The sequence below is a fragment of the Mus caroli genome, unplaced genomic scaffold (assembly GCF_978045245.1).
Source record: "Mus caroli unplaced genomic scaffold, Mus_caroli_1 scaffold_9, whole genome shotgun sequence".
Taxonomy (NCBI): domain Eukaryota; kingdom Metazoa; phylum Chordata; class Mammalia; order Rodentia; family Muridae; genus Mus; species Mus caroli.
The window spans coordinates 17,518,770-17,535,362 of record NW_028227264.1 but is presented as its reverse complement, the minus strand read 5'-3'; the positions used below and the strand labels follow the sequence as shown (position 1 = coordinate 17,535,362).

General features: G+C 43.3%; 1 pseudogene; it reads right to left on the bottom strand.

Moving 5' to 3' along the window:
• Positions 1-15,233: 15,233 nt before the first annotated feature.
• Positions 15,234-15,732, bottom strand: LOC110303969 (elongin-C-like; annotated as a pseudogene).
• Between the last annotated feature and the right edge of the window lie 861 nt (positions 15,733-16,593).

Sequence of the window (16,593 nt, the reverse complement as noted above, 5' to 3'; positions counted from 1 at the left end):
AAACACTGGAGAACCAGTGATTTACTGAAACCTGTTATCTGTGTGTTAGAAGTGTATTAGGTTCTAGAGTAGCAGAACTTATTAAATGTGTGTTTGTGTATGTATGTGTGTGTATATTAGAATGGCTTACAGGCTGTGGTCCACCTAGTTCAGCAATGACTGGCTATGAACAGAAAGTCCCAGAATGCAGAAGTTGGTCAGTCCACGAGGATGTCTTCAGTAGATGCTGGAATCCCGAAGAAGTGGGCTCTAATGCCAGGGAAGGAATGGGCTTGCCAGCAAAGCAAAGGAAAGCAGGCAAAGAGCAAAAGGTTCCGTCTTCCAAGTCCTTATTAAGGCTCCCAGCAGAAGGTATAGCCCAATTTAAAGGCACGTGTATTCCTACCTCAAGATTCGGGTTAGGAGTGGATCTTCCTACTTCAGCCTAAGCCATCCCTCAGCGCTGTGCCCTCCAGTCTTAAATTTAAGTCCAGATGTAGTCAATTGACAACCAAGACTGGCCATCTCCAGAGGGTTAGATACAGAACAAAACATTTCTGCTTTTGAAACTCAAAATGTAGCTTGCAGGGATGAGTGTAACTCCCAGGACAAAGGGTGGGAGAAAGGCAGTGGTGCCTGATTATGTGCAACTGGCTAAGGAAGCAAGAACTAGCTGGTAGAAGGTAGTATAAAGTTTACACAAACCACCCACGACAACTACCTAATTCTGGGAAGGGAAAACCAGCTACCAGATCTAGGTCACGGTGGTGGGAAAAACATGAAGTTGCAGAAGGATGCATGTAAAATCAAAGTGTATGGTAAGGTTTCAGGCCAGCATGTTTTATTCTTACAACAAACATCTCTGTGCATGGTGGTACATTCCTATAATCTCAGTTCTCAAGAGGATGAGGCAGGGTTATTCCCATGAACTCAAAGCCAGCCTGACCTAAATAGCAAATAGTAGTAGGTTAGCCAGGGATACAAACAAACCATGAGTTCGCTTCAATTTATGTTTTTCTTGATTTAAGACAAATTTTCAATGTAAGTTAAAATGTAGAGACCTTCCCAATTAATTCATAATTCCTTGGTAAGTATTACTTAAAGAAGAAATAAAAGACTAAAAGCAAGCAAAGAAAAACTCCGTGAACCATGGGAGTAAATATAAAAGTAGGAAAAAAAATCGTCTTAACATAGAATAATCAGAAAATTATGAACTCATTCTATACCTTGAAAATAGTTAAAAATGAAAATTACTGAACATAAAAGACATACATAGTCAGGTGGTAGTGTCACATGTCTTTAGTTCCAGCACTCAAGAGGCAGGGGCAATCTCTGTGAGTTCAAGACCAGCCTAGTCTACAGAGCAAGTTCCAGGACAGCCAGGGCTACACAGAGAAATCCTGTCTCAAAAAACCAATCAAACAAACAAACCAAAAAAACTAGAATAATGTGCAAGCCATTTCTCAACATTGTTTTGTTACATAATCACCAGGGAAATGTGATTATTATCTGTTTTGTTAATGAGGAAACATTTTCAAGATTAAAAGTGGGATTAAACAGCTAATTGTAAACCCACAAAGCTTTAATCCCAGCACTCAAGAGGCAGAGGCAGAGTGATCTCTGAATGTAGCTTGGTCTACATTGTGAGTTTAAGGACAGTCAGTGCTACACAGTGAGACTTTAAAATATAAATACCTCAATAAAATTTGTTGTATTGGTATTTGGCTTATCAATAGTCTAATTCCACTGTAGAAATTTTTTTTAATTTCAAACATTTTTGTAAAATGTGTACAGTGATTTATTTTTGAGACAGTTTCTTGTATTGTATTCTAGCCTGGAACTTACTGTGGGGCCAACTTGGCTTTGAGTGTCATCATGCCTGCCACACCCTTAGTGCTCCGGACTGAACCCAGGGTTTTGTTCATGCTAGGCACACACCCAATCAACTGAATTCTCCCACCAGCCTTGTGCCACTGTTCTCTCTCCTTTTTTTTAAATTTATTTGATTTATTTTATGTATATAAATACACTGTAGGTGTACAGATGCTTGTGAGCCAACCATCATGTGGTTGCTGGGATTTGAACTCACAACCTTCGGAAGAACAGTCAGTGCTCTTAATCGCTGAACCATCTCTCCAGTCCCCACTGTTCTCTTAATACACGAAAGAAAGTATAGTTTTGCAGTGTGTCTTCCTGCTCCAATGGAAAAGTACCCTGGGACTATGGAACCCAGGGACCACACAGCTCTGAGAGGCAGAATCTTCAGCAAGAGGCATTGCAGCTCCCAGGGAGGGGATCCCCAGCGGAGCTCAGGAGCCTCACCTCTGCTCCTTCATTGCTTCTTGGCTTCTTCCAATGAGAAAGTCACACCAGGCAGCAAACCTCATAAAAAAACATTTACTGGAGAGACAGATCCAGGAGGAAGAGGGGTGAATCCAGAGGTGGCTGCCTCTGCTCCCCTGCGTGGACACAGGGCAAGGCTTAGAGAGGATTTCTTAGGAGGCTGAACTCTTCAGGACGGAGGTTTCCAGAATGCGGGATTGGTGGGATTTTCTGTTCAGAAATTGGGGGCTTTTCTGTTCAATGGTTGATGGGACTTTGTGGGAAGCTTGGGGATTGATGGGTTTTCCTGCTCAAGGGCTGGTGGGGTTTTTTTCACCCCCTCTTCCCTGCATTAGGTCCATGAGTTAGAATGGAAAGACCTTCCTGGCTGCAGGCAGCTTTGGCTGAGGCTCCATCTCTGAGCTGCTTTGGGAGGCTGGAGAGGGGACCTCTCCACCGTGGACAGCTTCTGCAGTGGTACCTCAAGACTGAAAAGGAGTTGTGGCTGTTTTGACAGGTGCCCCCAATTTGACAGCTCCTTCGGCATGCCAAATTGTGTGCATTTGTTCTCATTCAGGAAGAGATCCTGGCAGTGGCACATGAATTGCTGTGATGCCCACAAGATGAGATGCTCATTGTGGGAAAACAAGTCCATTCACAGGCCTAAAATTTGTCCCGAAACAAGAGCTACACAAAATACTTAAATTTGGTCATTTATGAATCCATCTGGCAACTGTCTGGTACATACACTGGAAAATTGAAAGCAGAAAGTAAAAGTCACTGGGAGAAACATCATTTAGTTCCCATGTGTCTTTGGTATAAATGAATGCCAGCTCATTACCTACTTTCGGCATAACATGTTTCATCATGCCAACTACACACACATGGAATCTTAACAAAAGACTGAAGTTGGAATTTTAATTTAATATATTAAAGCCAAGTGTGGTGACTCATGTCTGTGATCCCAGCACTAAGAAAGCTGAGGCAGGAGGATGGAGTAAAAGGCCTACTTATGTTACGTAGCAAGACCCTGTTTCAACATCCATGAACACATTGAGACAAGAGGAGGGGACTACTAACAAAGTTAAGTCAATAGTAATGAGACACTAATCAATTAGTAAATATACACGGTATTGGGGAAGTCTGATATAACAAATAGACTAACGCATACATTATCGGTGTGGAATAAAACTCTTCTCTCTCTCAGGCATTCCAAGGTACTTGTATTAGTTTGGTAAATATTTTCTTCACATAGTGATTTGTACCCTAAGCCATCTCGTGATCCATCATCTCACAGAGTCCATGGACAGAGTTAAAAAGTTCATCAACTGGCAAAGTATCCACAGATATACAATGGTGTCCATGTGATGTTATCAGTGTGTTTGTCTTGGCGAAGTTGCATCCTTGATAACAAGCCGAAATTTGTGACATACCTTAATTATGATTCTAGGCAGAGATACACAGAAATATTAGCAATATTTGTGATGTTAACAAGTAGAAGACACAATTATTTTAGACATAGTCCAGGCTAGTCTCAAACTTAGTATGTAGTGAAAGCTGACCTTGAAGTACAGGTATGCTCCTGTCTCCACCTCCAGAGTGCTGGGACTAGAGTTTTATGTGGGGGAGTTCAGACCCAAAGCGTCATGCACAGTAGGGAAACATCCTACCAAGCAAGCCACATCGCAGCCCCAAAGTCAAAAATGGGTTTGGCTTGGGAGATATTTTTTTTTTTAAGACACTTCCTCTGTGTAGCCCAGGCTATCCTGGAACTCACTCTATAGACCAGGCTGGCCTGGAACTCAGATCTGCTTGCTTCTGCCTCCCAGATCTGGGATGATCAAAGGTGTGCACCAACACTGCCTGGATCCAGATGTCTTAATAAATAATTACTATATTTACAGTTCTATCACAGAATTATTTATAATGCAATATTTCATTGTGCACACATGTAATTCCAGCCCTTGAGAAGCTGAAGCAGGAAGATCATGAGTTCAATACCAGCCTGTGTTACATATTGAGGTCCTGTAACAAAAAGCAAAAGAGAGACAGCCTTGATAGGTCAGTTCTGTAATCCTAGCCCTTGAGAGGCTGAGTCAGGAAGATCGCCAAGAGTAAGCTTTGCCTACGTAAGTTCCAGGCCAGCCTAGGCTACTAAGGTAGACCTCCCCTGCCTCAAATGAAATAAAACAAAGAAAAAGAGAAAATGAAGTAAAAAGAATTAGTTGGATTGCTTTTTAAAAATAACTTATACTTAGCATTTTTCATCCATATGTATTTACGTGTCTGCCTCTGTGCATGAGCACCTGTGGGCGCATGGCTGGAGCTGCAGTGGGGTACCTGCAGAGGCAAGAAGAAGACATCAGATCCCCTGGAGCTGGAGTTACAGACAGTTGTGAATCGTTCACTATGGATGCTGGGAAGCAAACTCAGGACCTACGGAGGAACATCAAGTTCCTCTAAACACTCAGCTGTGCCCCAGCTCCCAGTGCCTAGCCCTCTTTCCTCATAAGTGTCACCAGATCTGCTTCTGGATCTCATTTTCATACCTACATCACAGTCACTTTCTGGACAGCAGCCCTAAAGAGAGCCCCTGTCATTTCAACTCCCTGCCACTCACAGCCTTGTGTATTCCCTGGCAGTGTACAGAGCAATGCAGAAGTGACTAGATATTTTACAGACAAGCTTATAAAATTCTGTGGGTTCTGTGCCCTTACTTAGAACACTTGGCACTGGTACTGGGGAGGTCAGCTGCCCTGTCACAGGGCAAGTCTGTGGATAGCTTGAGATGATAAAGAACTTAGGCCTGCTGATCGCTTTCTCTCGATCATTTTCTCTTCAGATGATTGAACAACTGTTTGTCACCTTGCTTAACACTGAGTGAGAGTTTCTACCCAAACTACCTCGGTAGGCTGTGTTTAGATTCCTAACCTACAGACACCAGGAGATAATAAGTGACTTAAGCGCTGTGTTTGGGGAGTAATTTGTGACGAGGCTATAGAGCATAGCATATTATGTCACTAACTTGGTGTGACACTCTAAATAAGAAATGTTCCCTCCATAGACTCAAGTATCTGAACACTTGGTTCCAAGTTAGTAGCTATCTTAGGGCTTCTATTACCTCAACGAAACACCATGACGAAAGAGCAAGTAGAGAGTAAAGGGTTTATTTGGCTTACACTTCTATATCATAGCCCATCATTGGAGGAAGTCAGGACAGGGCTGGAATCTGGAGGCAGGAGCTAATGCAGAAGCCACGGAGGGGTGGTACTTACTGGCTTGCTCCTCATGGCTTGCTCAGCCTGCTTTCTTATAGAACCCAGGAACAGCAGACCAGAGATGGCACCACCCACAATAGGCTGGCACCACCCCTGATCATGTATTAGGAAAATGCCTGACAACTGGATCTTATGGAAGCATTTTCTAAAATTGATAATTCAGATAATTCTAGCTTGTGTCAAGTTGACAAACAAAACCAGGCAGTGATTGGGAAGACGGCACAGCCTTGCTGGAGAAGTCCATCACTTCTGGCTTCAAGAGTTCTATCCATGCTGTTACTGCAGCATGTCATTGCTTCTTGCTTGCCCTAGAAGATACCATCTCTCAGTTCCCTGCTCCTGCTACTGTGCCTGCCACTTGCCGATGTGACTTCCTGCAGGGACTGACTGTTATCCCTCTGGAACCACAAGTCTTGGTCATGGTATTTTATCACAGCAAGAGATGGCAGTGCATACACTTGCTCAGTGTTGTCACAAATTTAAAGTAACTGTGTGTCTTAAGATAGTATTCTGAGACACTCTTTGTCTTAGTCAGGGTTTCTATTCCTGCACAAACATCATGACCAAGAAGCAGTTGGGGAGGAAAGGGTTTATTCAGCTTACACTCCATACTGCTATTCATCACCAAGGAAGTCAGGACTGGAACTCAAGCAGGTCAGGAAGCAGGAGCTGATACAGAAGCCATGGAGGGATGTTCTTTACTGGCTTGCTTCCCCTGGCTTGCTCAGCCTGCTCTCTTAAAGAACCAAGATTACCAGCCCAGAGATGGTCCCACCCACAAGAGGCCTTTCCCCCTGATCACTAATTGAGAAAATGCCTTACAGCTGGATTTCATGGAGGCATTTCCTCAACTGAAGCTCCTTTCTCTGTGATAACTCCAGCTGTGTCAAGTTGACACAAAACTAGCCAGTACAATTGATCCCTTGTCAACTTGACACACAAACACATCACCAGCAAGCCTCAACCTTACATTCTTATTCATCCCCAACATCTAAATAACTTTAAATGTGTACTCATATAAATAAAAATAAATAAATATAAAAATAAAATATTAAAAAAGGGAACCCATGGTACAAATAAGGCTATGGATGATCTCATCCTTGGTTTGTACTACCTGGAGTAAAGGAGAAAGAGCATAGGCGGGAACACTGGCTTCTTCTGTACCCAAGTGAGGCATGTCTGACCAGCTAGTCCACTGTCACACTAAAGTAGTAGGGGGCGGGGTGGGTGGATGGAGTTTCTGGGTAAAGTGCCATTGGCAAAAATTTGCCTGGTTCTTCCTCCCAGTCCCTTGCTCCCAGAAATGAAACTCAGACTCAAAATATACTTACAAATACCTTGGCCATATAGCTAGGCTCCTCCCTGACTAGATATAACTTAAAATGTCTCATTTAGCCGGGCGTGGTGGTGTACGCCTTTAATCCTAGCACTCGGGAGACAGAGGCAGGCAAATTTCTGAGTTCGAGGCCAGCCTGGTCTACAGAGTGGATTCCAGGACAGCCACGGCTACACAGAGAAACCCTGTCTGGAAAAACCAACCAAAAAAAAAAAAATTCTCATTTATTTTAGCTACATTCTGCCACATGCTGGTTACCTGTGCTATTGTGGCTGTCTCAGCACACTTCCTGGCGAATCTGCTACCTGGCTTTCTCCCAGAATCCATTCTCCCCATGGATTCCCACCTCTATTTCCTACATAAGCTATAGGCCATAGGCCTATAGTTGACAGGTGTCCATGCAACACATATAGAGATATCCTCTCTATAAGATTGTGCCGAACAAGTAGCTTAAAGACTGGTGAAGTCAATGAAAATAATATCATAATATGATATGTTTTGTTTTGTTTTGTTTTGTTTTGTTTTGAGACAGGGTCTCCTTACATAGCTCTGGCTCTCCTGGAACTCTCTGTGTAGACCAGACAGGCCTTGAATTTACAGAGATCACCAGTCTCTGCTTCCGAAGTTCTGGGATTAAAGTCGTGTACTACAGCTGGCTATAAAAGGATTTTTAAAGTTCCTTTGGAAATTAGAGTCCATTGAACAGAACAAAGGTTTTGTGACTTTTCATTCAAATAAATAAAACATCTAGAGACCAAAGATTTGAAATTCAGAACCCAGATCAGAAAATCAGACATCAAATGTTTTTTGGTGTCTTAGAACATAGAATCTTAAACGTTCTTGAAGTTACTTAGAAAGGACCAGAGTCATTGCTGTTTATGAATCTGTGTATTCAATAAGCATTTGCTGAAGTTTGTTGTGTAACAGGCATGGCGCTGCAGGTAGTAGAGAAAACACAACAGCCAAGAACAAAGCAAGAAAGATTACTGCAATCTACGGAAGACCTGTGTCCCCCAGGAATGTCTATGGAATTCCCATGGTAATGTAATGCTATTTCCAGTTGCTACTTCAGGATAGTGACTATCTCTTGAGAAAGGCACACTCATGAGTAGAACACATGTCTTTACAAGGAAAGTCCAGAGAGCTAGTTTCTTCTTTTCTTATGTGGGCACAAGAAAGTAGCAGTCTACAAATCAGAGGGGACCCCCACTGGAACCCCGTTCTCAGACATCCAGGCTCCAATACTGAACACTGGGAGCATCCTGTTTGAAAGGAATGCAGTATATACAAGGTTTTCTAGCAGCCCAAAATAACCAAGTCAACTTATGTTCCCAGAGATTCCAGATGAGAGAAATGGGTTAGTTAAATAAATCCATAGTGTTCTCCACCCCACAGAAAGAATGCCATGATATACATAGTTACAGGACGTTATTAAAAATAATATGCTAACCGCAAAGTAATTTACAACTACTTTTTTTCAATGTCACCATGCCTTGGGCCAAAAACATGAAATTAAATTGGAATGACAGGCTCTTGTTGGTAAATAGGATAGGAGTCCTGCAGGGGTCACTTACTAAGCCTTCCCAGCATCCTTGCATCCACAAAGTAAAGATGTCCTTTAACATCCACAGGCAGTCTTCTGGGAAGAAGATGGAGAGGAAGAAGAAGGAGGAGGGAGGAGTGGCAGCAGAGATTCCTCTGCTGCTGAAAGAATTCTTGAAAGTCTGTCATAAGACCCCCTACACACAGCACCACATGAAACACTTAAGCTGTCTTCACTCCCCTCCCTTGTTTACAGGCAAACTTCCATCCATTAAACTTTCAAGGCAATGGTAGCAGAAAAAATCCACACTGGGAAGTCCTCCAGCAGTCAAGACCGAGGTCATTTAGGCTCTCCGAAGCTCAGAGGCCTTTGAGAAGTAGGCAAATATGTCCCTTCGTTGGTCTTTGGTAGCTCCATCCTCAGGGATATGGTACAATGAGCAGGAAGCCAGAGCACAAGCCCGATCATGTCTCCATCAGAGTCCCAGGCTACAGATCCTGGTGAATTGTGGCATCTCCACACTGCCTCCCTCCTGAACACGTGTCATTGTCACCTTCCCTATAACTTGAAATATTTTTAGCTGACAAGATTATACCGAGAAACTGTCTACTTCAGAACGTTGAGTATTCATTATTTTACAAAAATTTTTAGACAGGGTCTCACTGGGTAGCCCTGGGTCATCTCATGTCACTTTTGTACTCTAACCTTTCATTGAAATGTCACTCTTTTACATTGCTTGTCTCAAAACAGGTAAATAGTTGCCCCAGTCCTATTTAAAGAGATACAATTTTTTTTTGAGTTGTTCTTCAAAAGAATATGGTTGACTTTGGGAGACGATAATGACACTGCTTTTGACTACAGTATTTTGTCCTATCACAGGGAATCACCTCTCCCTCCCTCTGCCAATGTTATTAGAAAGAGCAGTCCTCCAGCCTGGCATTTTAACAGACATACTTACTGGTGAGTTCTATTCCGTTGTACAGTATTTTGAATGCAGTGTGTTACTGCTGTTGCGTGATGCTGAGGTGCTTTCCTCCTCTTTATTGCATCCTTGGTCCTTGGGCCACCAGCAGCAGCCTCATCTGGGAATTAAGAAACCCAAGTTCCCAGTTCAGCCACTGAATTGTTATGTAAGACCCTGTAAGTCAGTGGTACTTACTTCAAGATGCCCCCCAGTGAGATACTGAGATGCGGATCTATTCAAAAGCAAGAGGTTTATTTTCTAGTGCCTCGGGGTCAACCTCAATCAGTCCCTCAAGGCGAGTGACGAGAAGGTGACCCTGAATGGCTATTTCAAACAGTTTTTATACTTTTTAGGGGCACAGGTTACATCAGTAAGATTACAACTCAAACGGATTGGCTAAGCATATTGACCTTTAAATCTAGCTAGCAAGCATGACATTCATTTGAACTCTACCTGGGACTTTCCAGAGGCTCAGGTGACTATCAGTCAGTACATTCTGAGAATTTTTTACTCAAGAATGATCCTGTGAGCCGGGCATGATGGCGCACACCTTTAATCCCAGCACTCGGGAGGCAGAGGCAGGCGAATTTCTGAGTTCAAGGCCAGCCTGGTCTACAAAGTGAGTTCTAGGACAGTCAGGGCTATACAGAGAAACCCTGTCTCGAACCCCCCCCACACACACACACACACACAAAAGAATGTTCCTGTGGATGGAGAATGGAGCTTGGCCCAGCCTTGTCCCCAGGCGGGAGGGGGAAGCTGTAGGGAGAGTGTGGGACTGGGAAACCCCTTAGTGTTCCTCAGCTGAATCAGAAGCTCTGAAAGGCTGCAGAGTGTTTGCCTAGTCCACAGAAGACCCAATACCTCAGAAATGTCCAACACTTGAGGGTATTCTGTCTGCCTATAAAAACCACAAATTCCCACTGCAGCAAGAAAACAAGAAACTAAGGAGAAGCCAGGCCATGCTTAATTTAACAAATCATGTGACTGGTTGTAAAGTATCAAGTTTGAGGACCTCTGAACTGGACCCAGTTCTTGCTGATCACTGGGCATCGTAGATTTTCTTAAGGCTAAAACAAAACAAAGGGCAAGAGGATATTCATATATAAGTGAACTCCAGGCTGGATGCTGCCTTTAAGGAGTGGACAAATTTCATCTTATGGGCTAAACCAGCCTGTAGCCTGCTTTTGTAAATAAAGTTTTATTGTAACACAGTTAGGCTTACTCATTTGTGTATGGCCTTTGTCTTTGTCCTACAGCATCAGTATTAAAACATAAGACCCACAAAAGCCTGGGTTTACTCTCTGGCTGTGGCAGCTTGAATAAGAATGACCCCCGCAGCTACACATATTTGAATGCATAGTCATCAGGGAGTGATCTTAAGAGGGACTAGGAAGTGTGTAACTGGGGGGGTCGGACTTTGTAGTCCCAGAGTCTCTGCCCTCCTGTTGCCTGTGGATCCAGCACCAGGTCCCCCTGCATGCTGCCCACGACAAGGATAACGGACTAAACCTCTGAAACTGTAAGCAGGTCTCAATTAAATGCTTTCTTTTGATAGGAGTTACCAAGGTCACCGTGTCTCTTCACAGCAACAGGACACTGACTAAGTCACTGGTCTTTACAGAAACAATTTGTTGGCCAGTACAGTCTGCTCTTAACTCCTTGTTTTAGAAGTCATCTTAGTTCCACCAATCTCTCAGCACAAGAATCCCAGTTAAACTATATTTAGCTTATGAAGTGCCCTGAAGGCCTAGACTTCTAGGAGATAGAGCTGTGGGTAAAAGGTAGTCTCTGTGAGCAGGCTCTAGTGACCCCAACCCTTTCCTTTTTGCATATTTTACACACCAAAGCAGATCTGGCCTCCAGGTTATCCCAGCATTCCTCAGTCCCTACCTGGCATCTCCTACCCCCAACCCTGAACTTTCTAACCCAGGGGCTGGGCTGCCCTTCCCCCAGAGACTCTTCCATATATAATCCAGATGTTTTGAACTTGCCTGAGGGCAGCTTCTCTATAAACCTGTGTGTGTGTATGTATATATATATATATATATATATATACATATATATATATATAACATCATATATACACACATATATGCATATATTACATATACAATTATATATACATATATAATATATGCATATGTCGTGTATGTATATATAAACACACACACACATATATATATTTAAGTCTGGCTTGAATTGACTCATTTCACTGGTGGAGAAATGACTTATCACATGGATTAAAGCCTTTGAAACCATGAACCCAAGTAAGTCTTTCTTCCTTCTAAGCTGATTATCTCAACTGTATTTCTTGTTTTGCCCACACAAGAAAAGGCTAACAGGTCCCGTGTGCTCCAACTATCCACCAGTAAACCCCTAAGTTTCCACCAAGTGAAGCCTTTGCCTCTCCTTGCCTAAGTTTCTCTCTTTCCATTAAGACTCTACTTGAGACACCGGAGAGATGGCTCAGAAGAGCGGGTAGTACTTGCCCTTGAAGACCTGGGCTCTGTTCCTAGAAACACTATGGTGGCTTACAGCCATCCTTAGCTCCAAGTCCAGGGACTCTGACGACGCCCTTTTCAGACTTCCACAGGCACCGGGGATAAATGTGGTTCACATACGTACATTTAAGTAAAGCACTTATAAAACAAATATATTTTAAAAACTGATTTACATTCCACTTGATGTTCACTTAGATTAAAGGAGGAGAAGGGGCTGGTTTGGTTTGTTTTTTGTTTTTACTTCTCCCTACAGTAGCTCTGTCTTCTTGGCACCTCCAGTTAATTATTATTCAGATGTTCACTTGGTGCTCATCTCTAAGTGGCTTACCCATGGTCCGCATCCCTAGCCACCAGCAATAAAAACACAGATGGCCCTGTTACGCTGTGAATATAAAATATCTCTCATAGGCACATGTTTTGAATACTTGGTCTGTAGCTGGTAGGGTTTTGGGGGAAGTGAATACTACCAGGAGGAAGTAAGGTCGCACAGAGGTGTGCCTTGGAAGGGCATACTGGGTCCCTAAACCTCCTCTTTCTCACATCCTCAAGTGCAGAATGAGACGCGAGGTGTTCCTCTGGCGCCCGACTCTGCAGGTGGAGCTTGGCAGCTATGAACTGAGCACAACAAGGCAAAAGCCGCACCGCATGAGAGTTCGACCTACTCCTTCTTTTAAAAATGACATCCTAAGAGCGGTCGAGTTTAGTAGGAACTGTAATCCAGTCTTGAGTAAACCCCATCAGTGACGTACAGTCGCACCCTCCCTTTCAATGCTGGCTGACAGCAGCAAGCCACAGCCCCTCTCTCACTTGGGGGTCACAGAAAGAGGCAATGCTCTGTAGTACATAATGGGGCCAGTCTTCTTTTGGATACAGATATCCAAAAGATAATTACACGAGATGATAAGCACTTGATTTCAATTGGGCTTTACATCAGGGGCTGCTACTGTAAGCTGTTGTACATATACTGGGCATGTTTAAAGTACACAGATAGGTTACACTATATGATGTTTGGTAAGTTATACAAATTAAATGTATTTTCAACACCCAATGGGTATTCAAAGAGCATTTGTATCATTATTATTATTATTATTATTATTATTTTCTCTCTAAGACTTTTGGGTGACAAGATTGTGCAGTAGGTAAGGGTACCCGGCACCAGGATGAATGATGACCTGAGTTTGATTGGAACCCTCCTAGCAACGCCTATGCTGTGCTATGGTTCCTGCCTCACCTGGCCTTGAACTTGTAGTCATCATTGAACTTCTGCCTTCCAGGTGCTGGGATGTAGCACATCCCATGGCTTCACAGCCTTTGTAGTTCTCTTATTTCTAAAATTATGTTTATTTTATCATGCGTATGGGTGGGTATTCTGCCTGCATGTGTGGCTGTGTACCATGCACGTGCAGGGCCCACTGAGGTCAGAAGAGGGCGCTGGATTCTCTTGGAACTGGAGTTAGAGGCAGCTGTGAGCTGCCTTGTGGGTACTGAGTGGAACCTGGGTCCTCAAGAAGAGCAACAAGTGCTCTTACCCACTGGGCCATCTCTCCAGCCCCCTGTAGCCCTTTGTTTTGGTTTTTGTTTAAAAGGCAACAACCACACACTAAAGCGGTAAAAAGCTGACTTGCCTCTACCTCACCTCCCACTTTTCGAATGGACCCTACTTTGCAAGCTTGACTTAATACACGTTTTCCTCTCTGCCATGTTGTGAATACAGTTTGTATTTCCCACCAAAAGCACACAGGAACTTAATCCCCAAAGTCACACATTAATGATATAAAAACTTAACCCAGCAGTGGTGTTAGGTGGTCAGGCCTTTGGAAAGTGGTTAGATTTCGGTAAGTTCTTAGGGATAGAGTTTCCTCCATCCAATCCAAGTGACTTTATATGAATTGAAAGGAACCAGACAGTCAAATTAGACAGAGATGCTCCCATGGTCTCTTGGCCATGGGCCACCATGTGTTGTTTTAGGACTCAGTGAGCAAGAAGAACATTGCAAGAGTTAAGCCAATGTGAACACCGTGCCCCTGGACCTCCAAAACTGTGAGCTAAGCTACATAAATCTGTTTTTTAATTTCATCACAAGTAACTTTCTTCTGGTATACCTGTGGTGGTCATGAACAAAACTAATGAATCATATAAACACATTTATGCAATTCGGCTAACTTCTGTGAAGCATACGTTGTCATTCAATGTGAAATCTGTTTTATTGCTCCACATTTGTAGAAGCTCAAATTCATTTTGGGTGGAACATTCTGAAAGTCCTAAATTCTCGCTCGTCCTGTTCTGAAAATACTTCAGAGAGTCATTGGTTTTCTTTTGCTGCAACATAAGACAACCATGTAAGTAGACTGGGTTTTCATTAACCTCTATATCCCAAATTATGCATTAGGATTCAAAGTATTGCATAATTTTTAGCAATGATTGTAATGGCCTGATGCTGCTTGTATTCTAATACTAATATTGGCCCCTGAGACCTGGCCAGCCTGGTCTACAAAGTGAGTTCCAGGACAGCCAGGGCTACACAGAGAAACCCTGTCTCGAAAAACCAAAAAAAAAAAAAAAAAACAAAACAAAACAAAAAAAAACTTCCTTTCATGTATCAGACACATGTACCGAGGCAGAAAGACTGGGGGTTTAAACCTGGTCTGGACAGTGAGCAAGGCCTTGCTGTGGGAAAGGGCATCACTTCTGACCCTGTGCTGAGGGCCAGGTGAGTGGACTGTCCTGGGTGTAAGCAGACAAGGGGAGGGGGAGAAGGATGCAGAGGAGCTGGGAGGAAATAGCAGCATGGGAGGGCCACTAAGAGCAGTGGCTGTGTGTGTCCCATGTGTGGGCCATTACACATCAGTGGCTGTGTGTGTCTGTGTCTCTGCACGTGCTTTTCTCAAGTTCTTCTCTTCCACTGTTAATTTTTTTTTTTTTTAATATTAGGCATACTGAACCTTCTGATCCTTCTCACACACGGTGATCGGTAAGTTAGACTCTGTAAGGGATTCGTGCTGTGCCAATGGTTTTTATGCAGAGCATTTCTGTTCTTTTCTTGAAACAGGACTTCCAGTCAGTGTTGGAAACCCTACCACTGCACCAAAGTGACAGAAATACTCAAGTTTTCTTTCTGTAACCGTATGGTTTCGCTCTTTACGTGTAGATCACTGAGCCGTGGGGGAATTTATCTTTCTATATGATGTGAAACCTGAATCAAAATTTAATCCTTTTTTCTAGATGACTAGGCAGTTGTCTCGCTATTATTTATTAAAATCCACTATTGGTCCCCATTTTGAAAGACAGTTTATTATAATTTATTTTATTAGCAATCTAGGAAGTTTGGGGCCATCAGCAGTTCCAGTGCAATTTCAGGTACAATTGGGAATTCAGGGATTTCAGTGGAGCTGTTAGTATAGCAGACCTTGTAGATAAAATACATACGCACTTTTTTTGTTTTTTTTTTTTGTTTGTTTGTTTGTTTGTTTTTTCGAGACAGTGTTTCTCTGTGTAGCTCTGGCTGTCCTGGAACTCACTCTGTAGACCAGGCTGGCCTTGAACTCAGAAATTCGCCTGCCTCTGCCTCCCAAGTGCTGGGATTAAAGGTGTGCGCCACCACTGCCCGGCACATGCACACTTTCAATAGCACAAGTGAGGGGATCGCTCTAAAATTGACCTGGACCACACCACATGGCCTTTATCGTTCCTGATGTTAATGCATGTTCTCTTTTTACAATAAATTCATGGCCATCAGAAGATATTAATTTCACGTACACAGCACCAGGGCCTTCACGGCCACCTCAGGTTTTCTCCTCTCCATCCATTGTGTTCCTAAAAAATTCTGTTTGATCCCAGGAGTTTAGTAGTTTCTAGCCAGTCCCGCAGCCACCGCAGCCATGGTCCCCATGTTTTAAACATCACCGATATTATAGGACACTGTCTTAGTTAGGGTCTCGTTGCTGTGAAGAGACACCATGACAGTGTTAACTCTTATAAAGAAGAGCATTTAATTGGGGCTGGCCTATAGTTTCTGAGGTTCAGTCCATTATCATCACGGTGGGAAGGATGGCAGCAGGCAGGCAGACTTGGGGCTGGAGATGAAGCTAAGATGTCTTACATCTTGGGCTGGTGATATGGCTCAGTGGGCAAGAGCACTGACTGCTCTTCCGAAGGTCCCGAGTTCAAATCCCAGCAACCACCTGGTGGTTCGCACCCACCCGTAATGAGATCTGACACCCTCTTCTGGTACATTTGAAGACAGCTACAGTGTACTTATTTATAATAATAAAGAAATCTTTGGGCCGGAGCAAGTAGGGACTGAGTGAGTGGAGTTGACCAGGGCAAGCAGGGCCGTCTGGAACAACCAGAGGTCCTAAAAAATCAATTTCCAACAACCACATGAAGGCTCCATACGTACAGCTACAGAGTACTCATATAAGCTTTTTTTTCTTTAAAGAGTTCTTACATCTTGATCCACAGGCAGCAGGAGAGACTGGAACACCCTGGCCAGACTTGAGCTTTTAAGATCACCTCCACTGTGACTCAGGCCACACCTACTACAACAAAACCACACTTCTAAAGGAGAGGGAGAGAGAGAGAGAGAGAGAGAGAGAGAGAGAGAGAGAGAGAGAGAGAGAGAGAGAGAGAGAGAATTCTCAAGTTGATTTTAACTTTTGTTTGAAATG